This window comes from Thunnus maccoyii, chromosome 16 (assembly GCF_910596095.1).
Source record: "Thunnus maccoyii chromosome 16, fThuMac1.1, whole genome shotgun sequence".
In the NCBI taxonomy this organism is placed as follows: Eukaryota; Metazoa; Chordata; class Actinopteri; order Scombriformes; family Scombridae; genus Thunnus; species Thunnus maccoyii.
The window spans coordinates 12,713,688-12,736,694 of record NC_056548.1 but is presented as its reverse complement, the minus strand read 5'-3'; the positions used below and the strand labels follow the sequence as shown (position 1 = coordinate 12,736,694).

General features: G+C 40.8%; 1 protein-coding gene across 19 annotated transcripts in view; it reads left to right on the top strand.

Annotated features, from left to right (window-relative positions):
* meis2a (Meis homeobox 2a) overlaps positions 1–23,007 on the top strand; it is a 195,429-nt gene that overhangs the window by 65,894 nt on the left and 106,528 nt on the right. Inside the window, exon 2 of one of the 19 annotated variants that reach the window (XM_042388084.1) lies at positions 10,050–10,169. The exons of the other annotated variants lie outside the window; for them this stretch is intronic. The gene's annotated coding sequence lies outside the window, so the exon portion shown is untranslated. The remainder of the gene's footprint in view (positions 1–10,049; positions 10,170–23,007) is intronic. 19 annotated transcript variants of the gene reach the window in all.

Here is a 23,007-nt window from a genome sequence, read left to right as displayed (position 1 = left end):
ATATTCTGTCTTTTCTCTTAGTTTGTGCACACTCCCACCCTGCTGAATGTGTCATTAAAAGTCTGTTATTGCTTTCTTTGTAGCAGGTTAGCATGTGACCCAGTGGAAGTTACATTCACTGTGTGAATAACATAGCGCCCATTGCTCTTTTTTTTCTTTCTCGGGATGTGACCGGCTTGGTTTTAACATAATCCCCACTTTTCAACGTAAGACATTTAATTGACATTTAATTTAGATCCACTGTTTAGTCGTAGTTGCTCTGACCCAAAGTCTGCAGAGCATGCAAGCAAACGGAGCACTGTTTGTGCATCCCAGTTGAGATCTCTATAGAAAGCAACAAAGGTCCAGGAAAAAAAAAAAACAAGATGAAACAAACAGAGAGAGAATGAGAAAATAGAAAAAAATCCCAAGCAAAAAAAAAAATCCCAGGGTGATTACAAGATCAGCATGCCATGGTACAATTACCATCACTTTGAATTTGAAATGGCCATTTAAAGGGCAGTAGAGCATCCTGGAAAATTAAACTGGGGCCTAATTAGCACACTCCAACCTGACAACGGAGGAGCTTTCAGGCTGGCTGAGCAAAGCAGTCAAGCAAGAGGAAGTGACTGACTGAAGGACTGAAGGACCAAGGAGGCCCTGCCGCTCCCGCTCTGAACCCATCACACACCCAACTGTGAGACACACTTATACACAGACACGTATGTGCAAAAGCACACATGCAAACTCTGCACTAAAATACGCACCATTTTCACACATATACAGAAATTATGAACTTGACTCATCTGCTGCATATCTGAAAGTTGCATTTTCAGATATTTTGTTGCCTGCGGTGAATGCGTGATAGAATGTTATTTATTTGTGAGTTATATGAGAGAACATTTCTTATACTTTATTTTTGTTTTTGTAACAGAATGGTGGCGGTCAAGCATGTCTTATATCCCTCTCAGCTTGCTCGCAGCGGTTGGGTCAGGCCCATGACCCCCTGACCCCTCACCGTTAAATTAACTCTGCCCCCAGTTGGGTGTTGTGCCAAATGTCAGGAGCGGCCTCTAATCCTGTCTCGCTGTCTGGTTGGCCACTCAGCACCAGACTAGCTTTCCTGTCCAGGCCAATCTGCCTACATACCAAGTGCAGCTCAACTCTGCTGCAGGCTCTGCTGCAGCAAAGAGAGGACCATCTATCTACTGCACCTGAATACATTTTTTTTTATCACACCCTGCAAAATGATGCAGCAGAAAGAGTTTTAGTTTTGAGCTAAAACTTTTGACCGTCAAAGTGGGTGAAAAGTGGAATTGCAAAATCCTGCCGGAGGGGTGGAAAAGTGCTGAGGGGAGGTGAAAGCAGACACTGTCAAGACAGCTCTGTATGTGTGTGTGCGTGTGTGTGTTTCACCTCTCTTTCCTGAGCCCTGGGGTCTTTACTGAGGTCTGGTCAAAGAGAAGGAGAGCCCCATGGCTATATCTGTCAAAGGGCACAACAGGTTGACTTTATCTTTCCCTGAAAACTTTGCAAAGTGCAACTGAGTGCGATGGTTACGTGTTACCTGGATAAAGTTAGAAATATGATGTGAAATAATACAGAAAAAAGACAAAGAATCAATACAATTCAGCAGGAATACCACTGGTAGAATGTCGTGTAGGTTGCTGTTGTGATGTACTGTGTGCCATATTGATTGTGGCTTGAACAGGAGATGATTTCCTCTGGACAGATCAATCCAAACCTGTTCCAGGGACCTGTGTGACCTCTCCATACCACAGGCATGGAGCGCTGGTATTGTCTGAAGGCACAGCTAATTTGATTTGAGTCAAATGTGGGGCTCAATCACTGCCGATTAACTTAGATTTAATTAGCCCAAATCGTGTTATTGTGTTTGATGACAAAGAGGTTTCTGTGTGGGAACCTCATTGTCAGATCATTGTTCTGTCTCATTCAATTCAGTCAAAGGTTGACAAAGACAGACCAGCTGCCAATGTGGACTATAGAGGGAAACAAAGGTCTTACATTATTGTTAATGGAGGGCAGGCACCGGATACCTGGACAGAGACATGGCAGCTATTCAACCAAGCTTGATTGTACTTTGGTGTGCTCCTTCAATAAAAATGAGCTTCTTAAAGGACCAGTGAGTAAGATTTAGTGGCATCTAGCGGTGAAGTTGCAGATTGCAACCAACTGAAATACCCCTCCCCCACCCTCCCCTTTCAAGAATGTAGGAGAACCTGCAGTGGCCACGCAACCCGCCAAAAACGCGAAAGCGAAAGGTCCTCTCTAGAGCTGATATTTGGTTTGTCCATTCTGGGCTACTGTAGAAACATGGCGGCTTCCGTGGAAGGGGACCCGCCCTCTATGTAGATATAAAGGCTCATTCTAGGGTAACGAAAACACAATGATGCTTATTTTTTTTTACCTTATACACTAATTAAAACATACTTATGAATATTATATTCCAGTTCTGCTAAGTCTGTTCCACTAGATGACACTAAATTCTTTACACTGGACCTTTAAATGGAAATAGAAATTGTCTTTACATTGAAATTGATGGTGACAGGAAAGGGAAATGGTCATTCTGATCTTGTCAATATGGAAATATAGTATAAAGAACAAGATAAGAAAAAAAAACTGTTGTTTAAACTGTCTGCAGTGTCTTGTATCACTTACATTTCACTGCCATGTTCAACTTTGTCAGTATTTTGATTTCACTCTCACTAATGATGCCGTACTAAAGAGTGGAACAATATGTACAGTATAGCATTTAGACAGTTTTAACTGGTCTTGCTGGCCTGTCACATAAGCATCCTATATTTGAAATCAAGTTTCTGTTGAGAGTCAAATTAATAGGAAGAAAGCCTGACACGTAAAGAATGAAAAGTGCAAATCAATCACCTTCAAACAAAATGACATTAATACCATTAAATTTCATAAGATCTTATTTTACCTCAGTCTGCTCTTAATGCCTTTCTCTCATCTGGAGTGACATGATATTTTTTCCCTGTGACACACTGTATAATTGACAAAGCCTGGCTGCACTTCGCCAAAGTGTATTGAGCTGCTGTCTGGTTGAAGAATACAAATTCATCGCGAATCTGAGGTGCTCAACAAAACTGTTGCCAATTATCCGAAGCCCCGTAAATGATAACTCTGTGGCCGCTCGAGCATAAAACAAGGAGATGAAGATGAATTTTACTCTTCCCCATCATTTCATCCTATTTAATTGACAAGCTCTCACTCGCTGTTAAATTTAGAAGATTACAAATATGAGCAGAATCTCGAGCACCCAATCCACCCACTCTAATCACATGCAGAACCAGTCGCAAATTAATCTACATATTTTAATAAGGTGCCAGTAGCAGGGAAGGTATGTGCAGACATTTAACGGATTATCATCCGCCGTCCCCAGAGTTCAGAAATTGAATAAATATCTTTCATATAAATACTTGGGAACCTCGGCTGAAAGCGAGGAGCTTTTCTCTTTCCGAGTTACTCGTATTCTCAGCTCTCTTTTCTCTCTTGCAGACGAACATGTGGACTAGGCTCTCAAAGGCTTTTACTTCACTTGTGGTCCATAGTCTTATACTGGGGCCGATTAACAGTCCACTTTGAACAGAGAAGATGTAATTTCCCAGGCCCGCTAATACCAACAGCTGCTGGGTTTCTTACTTCCAATGTAAGCTTTATGAGCACAGGAGTGAATGATGGCTTTATCAAGAATTAAACCTGCTTTGGAGATGAGGAAGCCTTTGAGTGTAAAAATGGCCATGTATAAAACACTACTACTTGCAGTTTTAAGAGTTAACAGGCAAACTAAAAGCCTATTGGGGTTGACTCATGTCTGAGTCAAGGACTGTACAGAAACTAAGCAGAGGCAACAGAGTGATTAAGCTGAATCCATTGATCCATTTTTTTCCGCTCCAAACTTACTTGTTAGTCAAGACTACATCGTGGGACTGTTTCAAACAGACTTTTAAAGTATTTTCCACAGATGTGAACTTTGAAGATATTTAGCATATTTCACAGTGTGATAGTGCAAATGAATGCATTTCCTTAAAGAATAAGTCTAGTTAAACAGTACCAGTCATTCAAGTGAATGGGAGGTGTGTCCAAACTTTTGACTGGTACTGTATTTTAAATAATTGTTATCCCACCAAACCAGACCAAACCCCCCGAGTCCAACTTTTCTACTGTGTCTGTGGCGCTCAGCCCCACGCCCATTTCCTTCTACTGAAGATGTATTTAAAAAGGGGTCACAAATATATCTTTTTTTAGTTTTAAAAAAGGCTCAATGATTTCTCAAAACAGCTGGTCACTGTTGTTTTTAGCAAACATTACACAAAGAAGGGTAGAAAGTGCATTTTTGGGGGAACTATTTTCAGTTTCAGATTTGGTGTTGTAGTGGGTATTTAAGGCAGCAGGATGGTGTTTGTGGGATCGGCTCAAAATAAACTACAGTGACAGTGTTTATAATAATAAAGGAACATGTCAGCTGGTGCAACAGTGTGACTCATTGATGTGTTTTTAATAGTTTTTGGACAACAATGGAGCTCTATGGCACAGCGGAATAAGCTATAACAGGCTTTGTTTACACAGACAACACTTGTTAGTCAGATCAATTCATTGTTGGTTTTTGTGGGATTTGTTAACAGTAAGAAAAATACAGTGTACAGCCAGACTTATCCTTTAATATTTGCAATTTACACTGCAGCTATGTTGACCTTTCACATGTATCCATTTTGTCATTACATGTCTTCTTTTGGCTGAGCTTTAATCCTTGCCCTAAATAAACACACAAACATGTGGTCAAGAGCCGTAAAACCCTAACCCGGGACCTGCAGCTGAACCTGCTGTTCACCTTCTTAAACATAACTATTTTCCTTGAGAAACACTGAAAATTACAAGCTTCCTCATTCACCGCAAATAAACTGGTGATGGGACTCTTTAAGTGGCAGTACAAAGAGTTATAAATTGTTTTTTTTTCACCTTTTCACAATGCCAGGAGGAATATAGCCCCATTACACTCCTGAGGGTCACTTTAAGTGTCTGAAGGTAGTGCTTACACAGACTTTACAACGTGTATCATTATAGCTTGCCATATAAGGAAGTGGCTGGGATGAGAAAGGGAAAGAAAGAGGAGGTCACCCAGGCTGTCAGTTTCAGAGGGAAGAGAGGACCAAAGATCAGCACTTAATTATCACCACTTAACTGAAGTGAATCTTCCTTCTTTTTCATGACACCTGATTGTAAAATCAGCTTTTTTTGAACCTGTAGTGCATCACACAGTAGCCTAATCTCTTTTCTTTGTTTTCTGTCAGTTAACTCTTCCTTTAAAGTTCATTTTTGTGGAGAAATTTTAAACCCAGCAATCTAACAAAAATCACAAATATCACTCCTAACCAAACATATATTTATCCTCAATCAGTGATAGATAAATCTCAGTACCAAGACAAAACGGTGATAAACCACCACCGTGACAGTGATTTGTCATTTAGAAGTGATTCGTCTGGTGCTGTCCCATCTCCTGGCTGAGTAAGACATCACATGTCAGCAGTGATTGACAGTTCCCAGTTCTATCAGTTAGCTGCGGGGTAGCTGCAGGGAAAGATAAGGACATCTATCTGTGTAGTCCCTAATGGCAGGCTGGGGTCACGTGGAGGTCCCCTCCAACCATGATGATATCTGTATCTAGTAGGCCTGGGTTTACTCCCTCTATAACACCTGTCCTCAGCTGACCTTTCAACCCTAACTGAGTCTAAAAACCAAAAGTGAAGTAAAAATGAAATTGCTGAATTTATGGAGGAAGTTTTTATGTGAAATAAAATAAATAATTACCTACAGCAAGATTTCAAGGCCATAAAAATCCACTTCCATGAGCAAAAATGTAACTTTTATTGAATAATGTTGATAAGACATGTTTAAAAAAAGTTTCTTTATATTCAGAACATAAACAACTCCTGGTGCTTCCTATTTTTCTGTCCTCTCCAACAAAACATGGCTTTCTTTATCTTCTGCTTGCTTCTGCCATGATAAATGTATTCATCAACATGCCCTTTGTATTTGCTTCTGTTTTTTGTGATAATGACTGTAAATACAAACTATGATTATTTTATAATCATTTGCACTTTTCATCAAGTTTACTGAATATAATTAAATTGATTATTCCTATGCTTATGTGAAATATTTGTATTAAATAGTGGCCCTGTCTGTATGATGTCAATAGAAGCAAAGAACCAAGTAGCGGCACCTCTCAAAATAAAGGACATACACTATAAAACTGCTCCAAAGTTGGATGTCTGGTCCAACAAAACTACACACAGTAATCATTTTACAGTTGAAGAAGTGGAATTGTATCTTATCCACCTTCTTTTTACATGCACACACAACCACATTGGATGAATACGCACATCAGGAAGAAGAAGATCTGAGTATAATGCAACTACAATATTACTATTTTTAGCACTAAGCATGAGTACAAAGTATTCAGCTTTTGGTGTTAGAGAAAGTATATTTTATGACCTGCTACCTGCACCTACATGAGCCAATCTAACGTGTTTGACACACAGTGCCCTCAAACTGTGCTACCATTACTGTAAGGAGAAAACCAAGTCAAATTCTCCCTTTTAACCTTTGAGCAATGACTAATGAGCAATTGAGCATGTTGAAGCTCTTGACACACTGGACTGTACCAGACTGCACAATTCCATAAGTGTGTTAGCAGATTTAAGTGTCCTTTACTTTTATCTCTCTAAATCTCCTTATTTGGGTTTATACAAAAGCAAACTGAGAACCAGGCATTGCAGGGAGTAATGCGGGAGGGGTTGGGGGGTCAAGCTCAGCACCACTTAACCTAAAAGTACCTTGTATTTAAATCCCTCAACATATGTAGTCTGGACTTAAGATCTATGTCACAGTTTGTTTAAATGTGGTTAACTTAATAGCTCTTTTATAATGTTATTAGCTTAGCATTGCATAGCATGTTGGCTGTTACAGTAAAGAGGATTTTTTTGTGCGCTGGTGTGTTGTGTGGTACAATGTACACTCTCCAGATCCACACGGAGCCAACCTGAGGCTAAACGACTTTACCAAAGCATTAGAAGATGGATGGATTTAGACAAACGCTTAAACAGAAACACATTTTAATTACAGTATACTTTTCACTGTGCATCTGTCACTACAATATCAGGAAAACACTCTCTGATTAACCAATGGAGGTAGTGTGTCATATGTGTCTCTGCGGACATGTATTGGCTTGTTTGACTGTTGTTTGTTTTTGACTGGGAAGGAGTCCAAACAGGGTACTACAGTGAACTGACTAACCCTTCCTATTCCTAGATGTTCCAGGTAATATGAGTCACAGGCTGAACATGGGGTTATAGGATATTCTGAAATTGAAAAATAATAAATTTAGGAAATTTAATTTAAGACTGAGACTTATACAACTATCAATAGCAAAAAGTATACAAGTTGACTGATAAGGATTGATACAGAAAGCTAAAAACAGCAGCTCCAAATCCATAAATGACCTTGTCTGAGAAAGGAGAGAAGGAAAAATGCAAATAGCAATGGGAAATGACAGAGTGGAACAACAGGACATTTAAAAGGGGGGTAGGGGGGTAAAGGGTAAGAGAGAAAGCCTTGCTTATTATCTCAATCATCGAGCGGAATAATAGGACAACAAAAAGCCTGAGTGTGCCCAAACCTACCAGCCTGCCTGCCTGCCAGTCAGGCCTGATGTGGTTAAAAAGAGTTTGGCTAATCGACTAAGCTCTCGCCGTCCCCACCCCAGTGACCCAGAACAGCCATCTTCCTCTCCCTGCGAGACCCCTACAGAGCAAACACTGCAGGGACATTAAACACTCATACACATTTTTAACCATTATCTTAAATGGCAAGGACTGTTCTTTTCTCCTTCCATAAGGTTTGAGCCATTGAATAAACTCAAATGATAATCCATCAATTTATTTCTACTTAGGTTGGTGAATAATGGTGCAATATCAGTCCTGGAAGGAGCATCGGGGAGTACAGATAAGTTCATGAAAAATTGACATCATTTATTTCAGTAGGGATCTGGATTTTCTTTTTTAAACCTTTACAAAAATGATCTTAAATACTTTCTGCCAGATACCTCTGCACACTGCTTGTTTGTGATTTTCTTGTTGCCCAATTTCTCCCTTCTGGTAAACACTCACACATGGCTATGTGGCAGTAAAATGGGCAGTTTGCCAGACCCATTGTTACTGTAAATACTAAAGGGCTACTGTTTCCCCAGAGGACTATCATTTGAATTGTAGCTATATCTTAACCACCTGTAACATGTGAACTAAGTTTGATCCCTCGAACATTTCCTGTCCCAGAAGAGAACATAAGCCTCTGTGGTGAAAGGAGGGTAAAATCCCCGTGTGTGGATTTCCTTTAATTACAATAACATTTGCTGTTAATTATATACAAAGTATTTTAACAGCGCAGGTTGCCTGACCTTCTGTGACATAAATTATTTAAGGACAAGCATTGAGATAGAATAGTAGATGAACACAAATAGAACTAAATTAATTAACATATTACAAATGAAAAGATAGATAACATGTAAACATATATTTCAATCAATACCGAATAAGAAATTAACCACACTTATTACCATTACACCAAGTTTTTGAAATAAAATAAGGATAACAATGAGAAGTACAATTTGAGGCCCTTATACTTTACTTGAGTATTTTCATTCTGTGGTACTTTATACCTTTACTCCACTATATTTAAGAGAGAAATGTTCTACTTTTTACTCTGCTACTTGTATTTTTATTTACTACAGTTACCAGTTACTAATAAAATTTTATATTATACACAGATTAAACCCAACAATATATAGTCAGTCAATTAAAATTGGCTTCACCTGACCAGTTGCAACATTAAAATGCTGCTTAGACATTATATTAATCAAATAATGTGTACAATACCCGTCAAATAATAATATTTACATTATGTAATACGTTAATAACACTTACAGGGGTCGTTTTTCTGAATAATGAGTACTTTTTCTTTTGTTATTTAAAGAACATTTTGCTGGTAATATAATGTATGTACTTAAGATTTTTAATGCAGGACTTTTACTGGCTATGGAATATTTTTACCGTGTGGTACTGTACTTTGAGATAGATTCGCTGTGGAGTTTTTGACAGCTAGTAGTGCTATGGATGTTTTTTATGAGTGGCTCCCCATTTTTGACATGTTACGCAAGCATTTGGGTGACACGATACACATTCCTATGCCAGTTTCACGCTATTTCTACGGTGGCCCTGAGGTGCAAAAGAAAACATTTCACATAACACAACAACATTTTGGAAAACAACAACATTTCACAAAATGGAAAAGGTAGGGACAACAGTTCTTGTTTGTTATTGGACAGAACCCAAGTCAATAGAGATTTGTCAGTTATACTGTAAACTGCCATGGATGCACTGACTGGCCATGAATGTATAGTGGGGTGCTATTGGGCTTTTGTCTTCATTGAAAAAGCTATCATGAGAACCCAGCCATAGACAAGATGAAGTAAACCAGGGGTTCCCAGACCCCAGTCTGCAGACCAGAACATTTATTGTTGGACCGCGAGGGAACCATGTCATTCAGTAAAAAAGACGAACAATGATTATATAACTTTGTAGGCTATTATAGGCTATTTTGGGGGTAAATACCTTGAACTTGGTGCAGTCTGTGCTGCATTTTCTTCATCACTCCCTGTTATGCCAACCTCTCTCTCCCTCTCTCTCTCTGATGCGTGTTGTCTTGCTATCTCTCTACATCAAGGCTGGCAGGATAAAGACAGATCATGGCTGAACCAAAACCTATATAATCAGTGAACAGGCATATGATAGCTATCTTCCAGTACCCCGCTATACACTCATGACCAATCAGCACATCCATATAGAATCACTTACCAATCTTGACTGAACTCTGGATTGACTTGGGTGCTGTCCAATCACAACCAAGAATTGTTGTCCCACATATTTCTGTTTTGTGAAATATTGCGGTTTTCTGAAATGTGGTTGTATTTTGCATCTCAGGGCCATTGTATATTCCACTGTATGACAATTGATGGTGGTGGTGGTAACGCACACAGAAGTGTAGCAATGCGCCAACCAAGGCAAGGAAGAAGACTGCAAGTTGCAAACATGAATGTTACAGTAAGGAATCAAGATTTACAATATTTTTTTAAAATTGACTTTACAAATGTTTTATGAGGAAGCAAATGCTCCCAACACGCTTGTGAAACCCAAACAATACGCACAATGCATTTTGATGAGAAACACTTACTGTAAACATAATTTCTTTTTTTTTACGGACAAACAAGGAAAGGAAATTTCACAAGCCACCTGTAAGTAAAAGATGTGAATACTTCTCCCACCACTAGCTGCACATCATGTTGAACAGTTGGCTCTTTCTGAGCGGCGCTAACTTAAAACATCTACCATGCAGTTAAGAAAACAATGGCCCACTTTTGTCGAATGCTGTTTTAATTCCCTATTGGCTTGACGGAGGGAGCAAGTTGGTGTGCTGACTTCCTGTGTGTGTGTGAGAGAGTATGTGCACGTGTAGTTTGTGATAGGGAGGTGATTGTTAATTTACATCCGTTCATTGCCATCCCCTGGTTTTAATTCCGCCATTAGGGCATTAAAGGCGCCGCTGGCAGAGGCCCCATTACTCTGTTACTGGGGGATGTTGGAATGAAACAGTGTTATTATATAAATACCATTGCACTTTTGACTCCAGGAAGCTACTTCCTGAGGTGTAACCCTTAGTCATTCAGGGACCTGATTTACAGTAACTGGCCAGGGGTGGACGTGCTTCTCTAACACTTTATTTCACCCTTCTGCACTCCTTCCCTCCTTTCTCTCCTTCTCCTTCCCACCCTTCACAGACACCCAGGTTTCTCATCTAATTTTAGGACTGGAAATCTCACTCTTTGACATGTCCTGGGGTTGATTTTCACCTCGACCACCGGCACAGCTGTCCATCCATGTGACGTCCAGAGGCGAGATGTTCTGCTTTATTAAAAAGTGTGAATATAAAAAAAAAGAGAGGGAGAGAGAGAGAGGAAAAGAGAGTGAGACATGCATGCACTCACAAAAAAGAGGTACAATGGCAAGACTGTTCACATACATCTGTCCAATTTGTACATGCAGAGATGCAGCCTTGCTCTAGCTGAGGCCGAGGTGTGTTTGTTTGAATTATAACTGGCCAGCGTGCATGTTCTGTAGTGTACAAATCCATAGAAGAAAGGGTGCTGTTGCAGATCCATTCATCTGACAAACTTCTCAGGCAATTTGAGGTAAAAGACAATAACAATTTACATGACAGAGCGAGAGAGAGAGGGGAGGGAGAAAAAAAAAAGATGCAAACTCCCCGCCAATCAAACTTGCTTTTGTGTACACCACAGCAGATAAAAAAGAACCTGACTTTGGAATCAAAAGATTAAAACAAAAGCTCCCTTGTCGAGTGTCTGTAATAGCACCAGCTCTCTGGCTACTGATTATATAGAAAACAACTGCAATTACATTTCTGGGCTCACAAGAGAAAGGCGAAGAGGCAAAACCAGGCCCAGGAGAGATGATTAATATTCTTATTTTTATTCAGACGCAGCCAATGCTCTGACAGCCACACCGTCTCACTGGTTCCCTCATCAGCCTGGCCACAGAGAAGAAAAAAAAAAAAAAAAAAAGTCTGTGTTTTTCTGGCACAGAATCTCAAAATACACATAGTCGTCCCACTCCTTTCTTCTACTCTCACATTTGATGAGAGAGCAACAGTGGCGTTTTAATTTAAATGTGAAAATCCCAGTTCTCTGAAGGAGAATGATGCTATTTCCCCCCTAGTGAGTCTTTGGAGAAATCCTCAGCTCCCCTGCGCCTCTGTAACTCCTAATTTATTTCAAGAGTGTGTGTGATTAGAAAAACCCTCCTAAATTACTGTATCACACAAAACGGTATAATTAAATTAATATTGGATGTAATAATTACTTTGTGGATTCTCATTTTTCATACGCGCAGCTGCTTTGTTGCCTGAACCATTAGCATTTGTCTGCTGCAATTAACAAAGGCTCTAATGAGATTTCTGCGCATGTATGTGTGTGTACGTGAGCGTGACTTTATTGGGCCTTGTTTGAATGTGCGCGTGTGTGAGTGCTTATGCATGCAGATTTTGACTGTATAGTGCGGGGTAGCTGGCACCCACCTTACAAATATATAACAGCTCCGCATTTCATGACACCTTAAAAGGGTTTTGTCATTGCAGGTTTTTTACGAGTGTCTTAGGACGGAGTAATTTAGCTTGAATGAGAGCATGAACTTTAAGGAAAAGGTGGAAAAGTTCCCACTTTTTAATGACTAAAGGTTGAAGAATCTCTGTGGTGCCAAGAAAGGTACATTACTCTCAATCTCAACTGTAATGTATTCCACTACTTGTGAAAAATAGCTACATTTGTCTAATGCATGTCATGGAACCGACTTAATTCTGAATGATGATCCTGTCCGACGATTTCATTCACATTCTCACGTTCACCAAGGACATGAGTCATTTTCTTTCAACTTTAATAGTTAGAATTTTATATTCATGGTTACTTGTACAAAGAGTTTAACACTGATGTTTAGGCTCGGTTAGAAACATCCAGTTCAGATACGCTCTGCTAGTTTCACGTCTGCAACTAATAAATTCCATTACATTAATAACATGGCTAAATATGTCAGTTAGTCAATAACTGTCAAATAACTGCTGGCAGGTTTGGGACATGCTCGAGCCCTTGCAGTGGTCCTTGAGATAACCCTGTCCATGTGTAATGACTACAGTGTGTGTCACAGTTGTCTGCGTGTATTCTGACTGGCAGGTGAACCTCCTGGCAGGTGAACCTCTCTTTTCTTCAAACAGGACAACAGTCTCCTTCTCTCTCTCTCTCTTGTCTGTCTCTCTCTCTTCTTCTGTCTACAACAGACACACTTCTGTGCCAGTACTGTCACTGCGGATGAAAATGTCCCTTAGTTATCTGCCTGTGTAATTGCTGTCTTGTTTGGTTAGGAGATTAGAGGGCTGAAACTCTTTGTGTGGTCTTGCAGATTGAACAAACAGGCACCAGTAGGAACCCCTGTCCAAAAACCACAAGACAGACTCTTGTCTGTGTGACGATAGCAAGCCAGATGGACTGGCGCAGGTGATAATTGTGGCGTTTGGCGTGTTGATGGGTCCATGTTAGGATTTGACGATGTAGCCTCATTCGAAAGCCATTCCGCTCCGTGCTATTAAGTTTCCAGATATAAGGGCTGAAGTTTTCCTGCAGAGCAGACAACTCTGCTCATGAATTTACACCCATGACTTTGATTTTTTTAGCAACTCAGAGAAAATTATTGTATAGTTAAATTTGTCAAAACTCAAAGGGCCACAGTCTGTCACTATTAACTGCCCTGGTGTCCTTAGTGTACTGTATACAACTGCTGCACCTCGAGTGGTGAAGTCTGGTTTGGTCTTTTGTGTGCTGTCGCTAGTCAGAAGTGACAGCCTACAGTATATTTCAGCAGCCTGCACTTTTCCTCCCTGTCTCTGAGGGTGGTATCCCATCAACAGCGCAGCTTCAGCCTCAGCCCTGTACAATGCTACACTCAGGTCCTCACTATTAAGGCAAATTTCCATCCCAAGCCCTCCTTTGGCCTGTGTGCTTTTATTTCCCTCTTCTTGCCTCTTTTCGCTTTTTCTTTCTGCTGTCCTCCCTCCCGTGAAAAGCGGAGAGAACGTCAGGCTCCTCTTGTCACAGCGGTTCCAATCAACGGGGCAAAGCTCAGGGATCATGTTTGATACTGTCAGATGGCCTGGAAAATTAAAAACCCAATTAAAGTGGCAGTCCAGAGGTCAGCTCTTCTGCATATCAAAAGCTCTCCTCTGGCCATTCTGCGCAAATTATATCCGTTAACAGCTCACTTTGCTTAGGCTGCAACAGCACAGCACTTAGGGAGTAATAAGTGCTTTCCCTTCTCTCTGTTCCATTTCAGATGTAAACCTCTGCGCCTGCTCAGCCAGAGGAAATAAAGATGAACAAATCATTACCAAATCATTTTTCGTTGTTTCTTTCTTTGAGCAAGACACAAAGGTCCGTCATGGGGGTTTTATTAATGTGGTGAGAGAAAGAGAAATACAACCAGGAGTTTATTTTTAGATATGTTGCCACCTAACTCTTTTTCTCCTCTTTCTTCTTTGTCCACACATGACATGCTACATTTCTGCTCGTATTTATCTTTCGGTTTTGAGAAATAGCCACCGACCAAGCCAACCATTTCTCTCTCACTTTCTCTACCTCTCTCTCTCTGGTTCTTTTGTGTTCCCTGTTTTACCCCACGATTCATTAATTCCTGTACAGTGGTAGGAAAGGACAGAGAGAAATGGCCAACCAAGCTTAATGGCATGCGTCTCGGGCCAGGCCATTAATATTCAGCTTAATGTTTCTGATAACAGGGCTGGGGGCCATGAGGAGCCACTGGCCCAGACAGCCTTATTAAGCAGCTGGAGTGGAATGATGCTCGCTCACGTCGGGGATCAAATGCAAGAGTAAACACATATGCATGCACGCATTCACACGCACTCACGCACACACACACACACACATGCACACCCACTCACAGTCAAGACAATTGTCTTCAGGACTTCAGACAGCATCAGGATCTTCCCACTAAATCGCTCTCGCCATCCGCCCTCTCTTTATCTGTGTGTCAGTAGCAGCCAAAGGTTTGGTAAGTTGCAGTAGCTGTTTGTACATTTACAACACCGTCATGTGACAGTGTTCCAGATCATTGTCATAGGTTGGTCAGCTTATTAAATGTTTATGTTCCCACAAATGAACATAGCCTTGACATTTCTTTCTTTTTTTTTTTTTTTTATCTCAGATTTTTTTTTTCCCTTCCCCTTTTTTTTTCTGCAGCAAGCCACAAGTCCTCTGCGTTGGGTCTTTTAGCTCCATCTCATTTACATTTAATGACATGATAATACACATTAGCAGACTATTTCAAATAATTACAGCCTTTCAATCGCTTTTTACCCTCACCTCTCTCCCCCAAATGTTCTTCTACATCCTACATCCTCTCTGTTCTTTTTTTCCCCTAAACTTTCATATTTCTAATGGCAATAATAGAAAATGCTTTTCCTTAGAAACAATGTATAATAATATGTCACAGGGAAAGGGGAGGGAAAAAAAAGATTGAGCAATTTTCCAAACGGTGCAGGGCGGAGGGTTGAATAGGACATTAAGTTCTTTTCTCTAGTAGTGGTGGTGTTTTTTTTTTTTTTTTTCCTGTCATGCTGCCGGGGTTGTACGTTGAAGCTAACAGTGGCTGGGCAGAAAGGAAGGTGAAAGCTCTTCTGTTAGATCAGCCATGACCAACGTTGAATAAGAGCTGCTGTAATTGTCCTTCGAGTTCAAAGAATCCATTCAGAAAACAGGATCCATTCTCTCATATGTTGTCTCATACTTTTGCTGTGTTCACAGAAATGTGTTTAATACTGTTTTCAGTTTTTTTAAAACTGTAGGTAGGAAAGTCAGAGATAGATGTCAAACAGATGCATGCTCTATATCTGATTGGATGTAGATTTTATGAATAAACAAAAGAAAAATAAATAAAGGAAATGGTAATGGCAAAATCTACACCACGTGTTTAAGAATGATTACGGTTTATCTGGTTTATTTTCATAGTTTTTGCCTTCATTTTTATCTTTCACTCAGTAAAGGCATTGCTGAGTTCTCGGAACATGGCTTCAATATGAGCACTTACAACTACGACAGGTCAAAAATACTCATGAAGTCAGTCTGTAAACTGTGACAGTTTTGTCTTTGTTTTCTTTCCCAAGTACCCATACCCAAAGTTGGCTAATCTGAGATTTTTTGAGATCTTTTTGTTTGACTGCACGCATTCTCTCCCCTGTTAGACTTACAACGTACAGCGTTATAGTATTGAAAGTAATGAAAAAGTTCTACAAAAACCACAGAAGTAAGTTGTAATAAACCAGAATTTCTCTTCACAAAACATCCGTCTTGGCTCTAGAGCTTTCCATTAGGATCAAATGATGTTTTTCATCCTGGTGTTCATGAAACCATTTTTCAATCTATGTAGTAATGTGTATGAGGGCCTTATCAATTTGGACTTTAGGAACATAATGAGGGTCTCTCTAGTCCTGTAAAATGGTCTCAAATTCGTCTGCAGTTATGGTGCCCTGCAGAGTGATCATTGGACCTAATGACTCTGAAAAGTTGGCTGACCATACCATTCCAATCCTACACCTTGTTTAACAGATGACAACAAATATTGTGGGCCGAGCCTGAAAGATGACTCATCATCAAACCATATTGCTTTTCGGTAATAAAAATCGGTAGTAAAAAACACTGTTAGTTGCAGCTCTATTAATTTTTTTTTAGGTTTCAGGTCTACACTTACACACACACACACACACATACACACAAGCATCTAATCGTCAAAAACATGAATTAACTGATAAAGGACTCTCACGAATTGCTGATGTCCCGCTAACATGCTGCGTGTACAACAAGCTAATGTACTTTTAAAGAATCTTTAGCCTTTTTTCATGTCATGATTTCATTATTTTGTCCACCACCTTATTTCAGGAGGAGCGGGAAGCTCTTGTATATGTTAAACTATTCAAACAATGAAGAACAAGCCAAACAAAGGGAAAGGGTTTACCTGATATATTGTAATTCTCTATTATATACTTGAAGTAGCTTAATATGGACATTGTCTTATTAGCATGACAAATACACAATGTTATCTGTGTGTGTTTGCGTGTGCATCCTTGTGTTAATGTGTATTTGGGCAAGGACATGGGACAACGGGACTTGTAAATGAAATCAAGGTTTTTATAGTGTCTCTATTTTTTTCCCCCCATAATATCGTGTGAAAGATTTAGCCATGTGGAAGAGTAAGCAGAGCTCCCTCGTGGTGCCTGTATGAATCTATTCCTCGCACTTGCGCCACACTGGTCAAACTAATTAAATTACTACACCAGTATGTAAGTAATTTTATGTAAATAATGGTGTTAATGTTCTGCGTCGTGCTGTTGATGATGGTGCTGGTGTGTGTTCGTCCTCTGGTGGCTCTTGTCTGTGGGCCCGGCAGTCAACGGCTGGAAATGAACATGTACGTTTGCCAAGAACAGTCGACAGTCTGCCCCAATTTTGTTCTCTCTAGTGTCTGTACATTCAAAAGGATTTAACATATCTTAGTTGGCTTGAGGCTAGAACAGTAGTGGGACTTGAGTAGAGGGTGGTTAAGATGCACACGGCTATTGATGTCAGTACAGATATATCAAGATTTAGACTTATTTTTGGTCAAGAGGAACATTTGTTTTTAGGCATACAGCAGGACAACATCCATTATATTGTGTTTTAATTGTATTATAATGTAAGGTATCTGAATTTTGCATGTTTCCAAGACATTGTTAAATGTGACTTTTAAGACGAGAATAATTTGAAAACACATTTATGGACTCACAGACACAGATACAACTAAACTCAACTCAGCCTCCATCTCATTTTTCCCTCACCAAACATCTCCGCTGGTATCCACCCCCCACCACCACCACCACCACCCCTCCCTTTTCCTCCTCTGGCTGCTACAATTCATACAGCCACGGCGGAGCGCAGGATTTACACTGGATTTTTGTTTCAGCCATCTATGGAATTAAGAAGTGTATCCTAGCATTTCATTAAATCCTGCCTAATGAGATGACTGTCTCTCCCCAAAGAGCAGATGATAAAGTACCCTATGCCATGGTGCATAAATTAGTATGGTGAGGTTAAATGCTGGAACTGACTCATGTTTCACAAGAGGACCCTAGCAGTTAAATCAACTCTCATAAATACTGCCAACTGCAGGCTGGATTCACCTGCCTACTTAGAGCTTGCATCCAAACTGGATCGTTTGTTGTATCGTAATGGAGTCAAAAGGCAAAAAAAAAAAAAAGATAGGAACATCATTTTAAGTTTCTATGGATAAGACAGAGTGGTAAATGATTTCAGCAATTCCAGTAGCATTTAAGTCCAGGCATTTTGGTAGTCTCTCTTTCCTAAGGTGTTTAATTATTGTTCTGTTTAGACCACAGAAACAGTTATTTATTGCTTAGTCCCCTTCTTCTCAAAAATGTGTATGTGGATTGTAACGTCACTTTGATGTTTGAGCTTCACTGTACAGACTGATGTATGTGCTGGGCACTAGAGGGCTGTTTTCACATCGTTTAAAGCTTCTTTGCTTACCTTAAAGGACGGGTTTCACAATTTTTCAAGTCTGTCCTAAAACAATAGTCATGTGACACATTTTTTATTGCCACAATCATTCCTCCTGTTCATACTGGCCATTAAGAGATCCCTTCATAATGAACTTTTGATGTAAGTGCAAAAATGTGTTTCAAAGTTTTCTTGGACGCTAATATGAGCTTTCAGTCTTCCTAATAAAATCCATATTTTAATGCCTTTTTAATGCCAAATTTCCTCTTTTTGTTACGATCCTTCCACTGCAGCTGAACAGGAAAACGCTGTCCATCGAGACACAAAGAGGAAATTTTTTTACTGAACGGATCCACTGTATTTGAGTAACTCAGGCGGCTAAAGCCTCATATTATCTTCAGATAAATTTCTCAATACATTTTTGCTTAAAATGATAGAAGAGATTTCCGCACACTTAGATTTATGCAGTTTTTCACTTAATTGAGCATTTGGACTAATTGATGCTTCCAGCACCTTAACAAAGATTTAGCCGAGTGAAGCTGTGGTCATCCTGTATTAATACATTTTTTGCTCAAAACGTGGACTGTGGATTTTGTCCCTGATCGCTAACATTGTAAACACATCAGTAAGGGATCTTATAATGGTCACTATGAACAGGAGGAATGATTTTGGTAAGAAAAACCTGAGTTAAAGAATCTACATACAAGCAACAAACAACTCTTGGAAGCTAATCCTTGTCCAATATGCAACTTATTCAAGTGTGATGTGGAAACTTTAAACTTTTAAATTGAATAATATTTTTATTCTGGAGAATAAGGAGATAATTTTACTTTTCCATTAAAAAAAAAAGTGTTATGGTATGTATCACATTTTAAAAAAATCAAGCAGTATTTTCAAATAATTCATAGCTTTAATCCACCAGCAAACTTTTAGTATTTCTATGGAGAAGACTCAGCTGTATGACTGATTAACTAAAATACCCAGTCAGAACTGAAATGTATTAATTGTGGGGCTTTTTCATTGTTGTATCCTTTCTGCTATTTCTGTGGAGGTGGGTTTGAGAATACAGAATGAGTGATGATAATCAGTTTGATATATATTTCAGCCAAAATTATATTACTATAATGAGGGGCCCCACATGGCTCATGCACTTTGAAAGAGGCATTTCCGATGTATTAGTATAATTACCAGTGATGAGAAAACTAACCAAATTTCCTTTCATGAGTTCATCTGAGCTGCAGTTATACCATACACACACACACACACACACACACACACACACACACACACACACACAGCGAGAGACAGACAGAGAGAGGAATTGAGAGAGAGAGGAAGAGAGAGAGACAGAAATCATCGAGAACTCAAGAGTGGGGTTCATGCCTGATTTGATCATTGCTTCTAATTGGAAGATAATTTTCATAAAGCCCTTCAAATAGCTGACAGCTTCTGTCCTCCATTTCTGTCTACCTCTACAACTCTTTCACCATATTTTTCCATGTTTTAAAAGATGCCCTCGGCAGAAGGGGAATGATTGGAGGGGATGCTGGGACTTTGCTGATATTCCAGGTATTTTAAGATTTTGGGTCCACATGGGTGTAATGGACTTATTCTCAAGCAGTTCTTGTCTCTCTAATTAGTGGTCCCCCCTCGAGCCGTAACAAGGGCACTGACGAGAGAGGCTTTTTCCCAATGATAATGTGAATGGATACCTGCAGGGGGAGATTTCTGCACTGTTCCTCATCCTGTCAGCCACTCTAGGTAACACTGGGGCTTAATGAACCTGAAAACAAGACACTGTGTGTGGTGAGGGGAGTGTGTGTGTGGGTGTGTGTGTGTGTGTGTGTGTGTGCATAAATCCAGATGGGTACTGTACAGTACCTTAGAGCTGGTAATGGTATATTTTTAAAAGTAAAGTCTCTAGTCAGAAATAGACACTCTTACACTGTTATGCTGATGAACTCAATTATTTGTCTGCGTGTTTCGGGTTTTCGCGTCAGCTGTAAAGGTGAGACAGGCGTCGGCACCTCGCCGCATACACAGAGGCACAGTTTACCTTGTGTGAAAGTGCAAGAATTCGAGTCAAACCGAACACGTCTTTCCCACTGGAACACAAGAGCTGCTGAACATGTAATGTGATATGTATGTCCTGCCTGTGAGATGGCTTGACTGATAAGTTGACACCATGGAGATGCATATCTAGGATGCACGCAATGTCACAAATGTCACGTAAGATCGATCGAATGCCACGCTGTCTAAGTGAGAGGTCATTGCTCTCCATATACAGCCGGGGGGGCTAACGGGACAGAATGCATGGTCAGCACATGGTCACATTTTGGATGCACCATTTTTTTCCCTCCCTCCCCTCCTGAGTGGGTAATGAGCTGAGTTGTTGTTGGTGGAGCACACGTCACTCCGTGTGACATTAGACTCACTGAATGCTGCCAGAGCATACCCTGCACTTTGTCTTGGACAGTAGGCCCTTCCAATGTGGGGCTGCAACTACCTTCTCTAGCCTGCTGACATTGAATGATGTGTTTGTTTATCATGGCTGATAGATGTCATGTTAGACATGCATTAAGTCATTGCAAAGTGAGCCATGCAATTTCTTTCTCTTGTAATAGTGCTGTGGACCAAAGCAGAAAGCACTTGCTTGAGGACAAGGCGATGGGGGGAAGTTTATGACGGATTAAACAAGGTGAAAAAGCTCCAGTGAGTAAAGGATGAGCAGGAGAAATGTGGACAGGTTATGTGTTAGGTAGGTAGAGAGACAAAGAGACAGAAAAAGAGAGACAGAGAGAGGGAAAGAGTGTGAGACAGAGATGGAGGAAGGGAGCCACAGATGTGGCAGGGCCTCGGGCGATACAAGTCATTATGGTGTAAACTGCTCCAGTGGTGATGTTGTGGGGAGAGCAGAGAGGTCACCAGCTTGGGGTGTGTCAAGCAATACATGCACGCATACACATAAGCAGACGCACACACACAGAGGAAATTGAGAGAACATCTGGATATGTGCCACCTGCCTCGAGGAAGTCATCTAGTTTACATGCGGTACAGGAGGGGGTTTGTCCCTTCCTGGATGTGCAACCTTCATGCTAGCCTGCACCACTGGGAGAGGATGGAGGACGAAGTGGAGAGTGAAGAGCGTGCAAACCAAATGACACACTTTACAGGGATTAAGTGTTAAAGTAAACAAGGATATCGTGAGTAAGGACAGGAAATGGGGAGAAATACACACCGCCGTCTCCTCTGTGGACCCCTATCATGTCACCACAGTTGCTTGTTTTACTCAGCCACAAGGCCCTGGTCCAAGGCACCTCATGGATGCTTACTGACAAGAGCTATATCCATAGCAAACCCAATGAGAAGCATTAAATTGAGAGAATAATGAAACTGAAAACAACAGAAAAGATAAAAATGTGTTTAAAAAAAAAAAGGATTTAAAATTAGCTTTGTTTTGTTTTTGTTTTTCATGTCCTCTTCTTGAGCCTCAAAGCAAAAAGGAAGAGAGGGAAGGAAGACGCCACAAAACTCAGTGCTAAGTATTGACCATCTGGCTCCAGCCCAAGCTAGCGTGCCACAAAACAATTGCATTCATTAGGTTAATTTATCATGGTGGTAAGCTCAATTTACTTTTGCTTGTGCGAGCGTGGCTCATTAAGATTCAGTCTGCCGTTTCCTCAGGCCGTCTTGTGATCATTCACACAGGGTTCACGCATTTTGGACCAGATAGGAAGCCACTCTGGGGTTATCTGCTAGACCCAAACTGTTTAAATAAAGGCAGCAAAAAGAAGAGGTGGAGAGAGGGATTACGGTGGCAAATGAGAGAATGAGAATGGGATGGGGGGGAGTGTCAGCGGAGGAGTGATCTGAAGAAGAATGCCGTTGAAGAGAAGTGGGGAGAAAGAAAGGCTCAGCTCTCAGTTGACAGAATGGATGTTGTGCGGGCCGTGGTGGAAGAGCAATGGAGAAAGAGCGAGGGAAGGGAGGCACGTGACTAAATGTATTCTGATAACTGAACAGCAGATGTCTCGCATGGAGCTCCTTTGTTGCCTGAACAGCAGGACCCTGCACTTCAGTGGGCTCACTTCACACCGCATTCATTTGCCTGCCAGCTGCCAATTTAGGGTAGAGAGAGTGAAAAAGAAGGAGAAAGAGAGGGAGAGAGAGAGAAGGGAGGGAGGCTCACACCAGTTCGTCCCTCCCCTCCCTCGGCATGTCTTGCAGAGAGGCTGCCATTCCGTTCTCTCTTCCCCCGGTGGCCTGTACAATTAGTGATCTGCATAGCCACCCACACCTCCACGTACTGCTCTCACAGAGCAGAGGGGGAGCTGCCTTTGTCTTTTGGCTGCTGTACAATGAGTCGCTTTGGACTTGGCTGGAAGCCAGGAACTGTGGCACAAAACTGCATGTTCTTGATGGATGACGAATACTCCCGGAGTCTTGCTTCCTGATGCAGCTGATTTGGTGGGTCAGAGATGAACTGCAGCAGCAGCCGTCAACAGCCCTTTTCGTTAAAACACCTCCTAAACTGTGGAAAGGGAGAAGTTTTTTGAATTGTGAACTCTTATTATCCTCCCAGGTACCTTTGCTCAATAGAAGCTCACTCTCATTAAGCCCACAAAGCCCACAGTTCATTAACGCCTGGGTGAAAACAAATTCACACCCCTTTGCTAAGTGATGTGGGCCGAGGCGTGATGGCATTGAGGCTTCAGCGAGGTTGGCTGTTTGAGGCGAGACTCAGGTGACTTAAAACC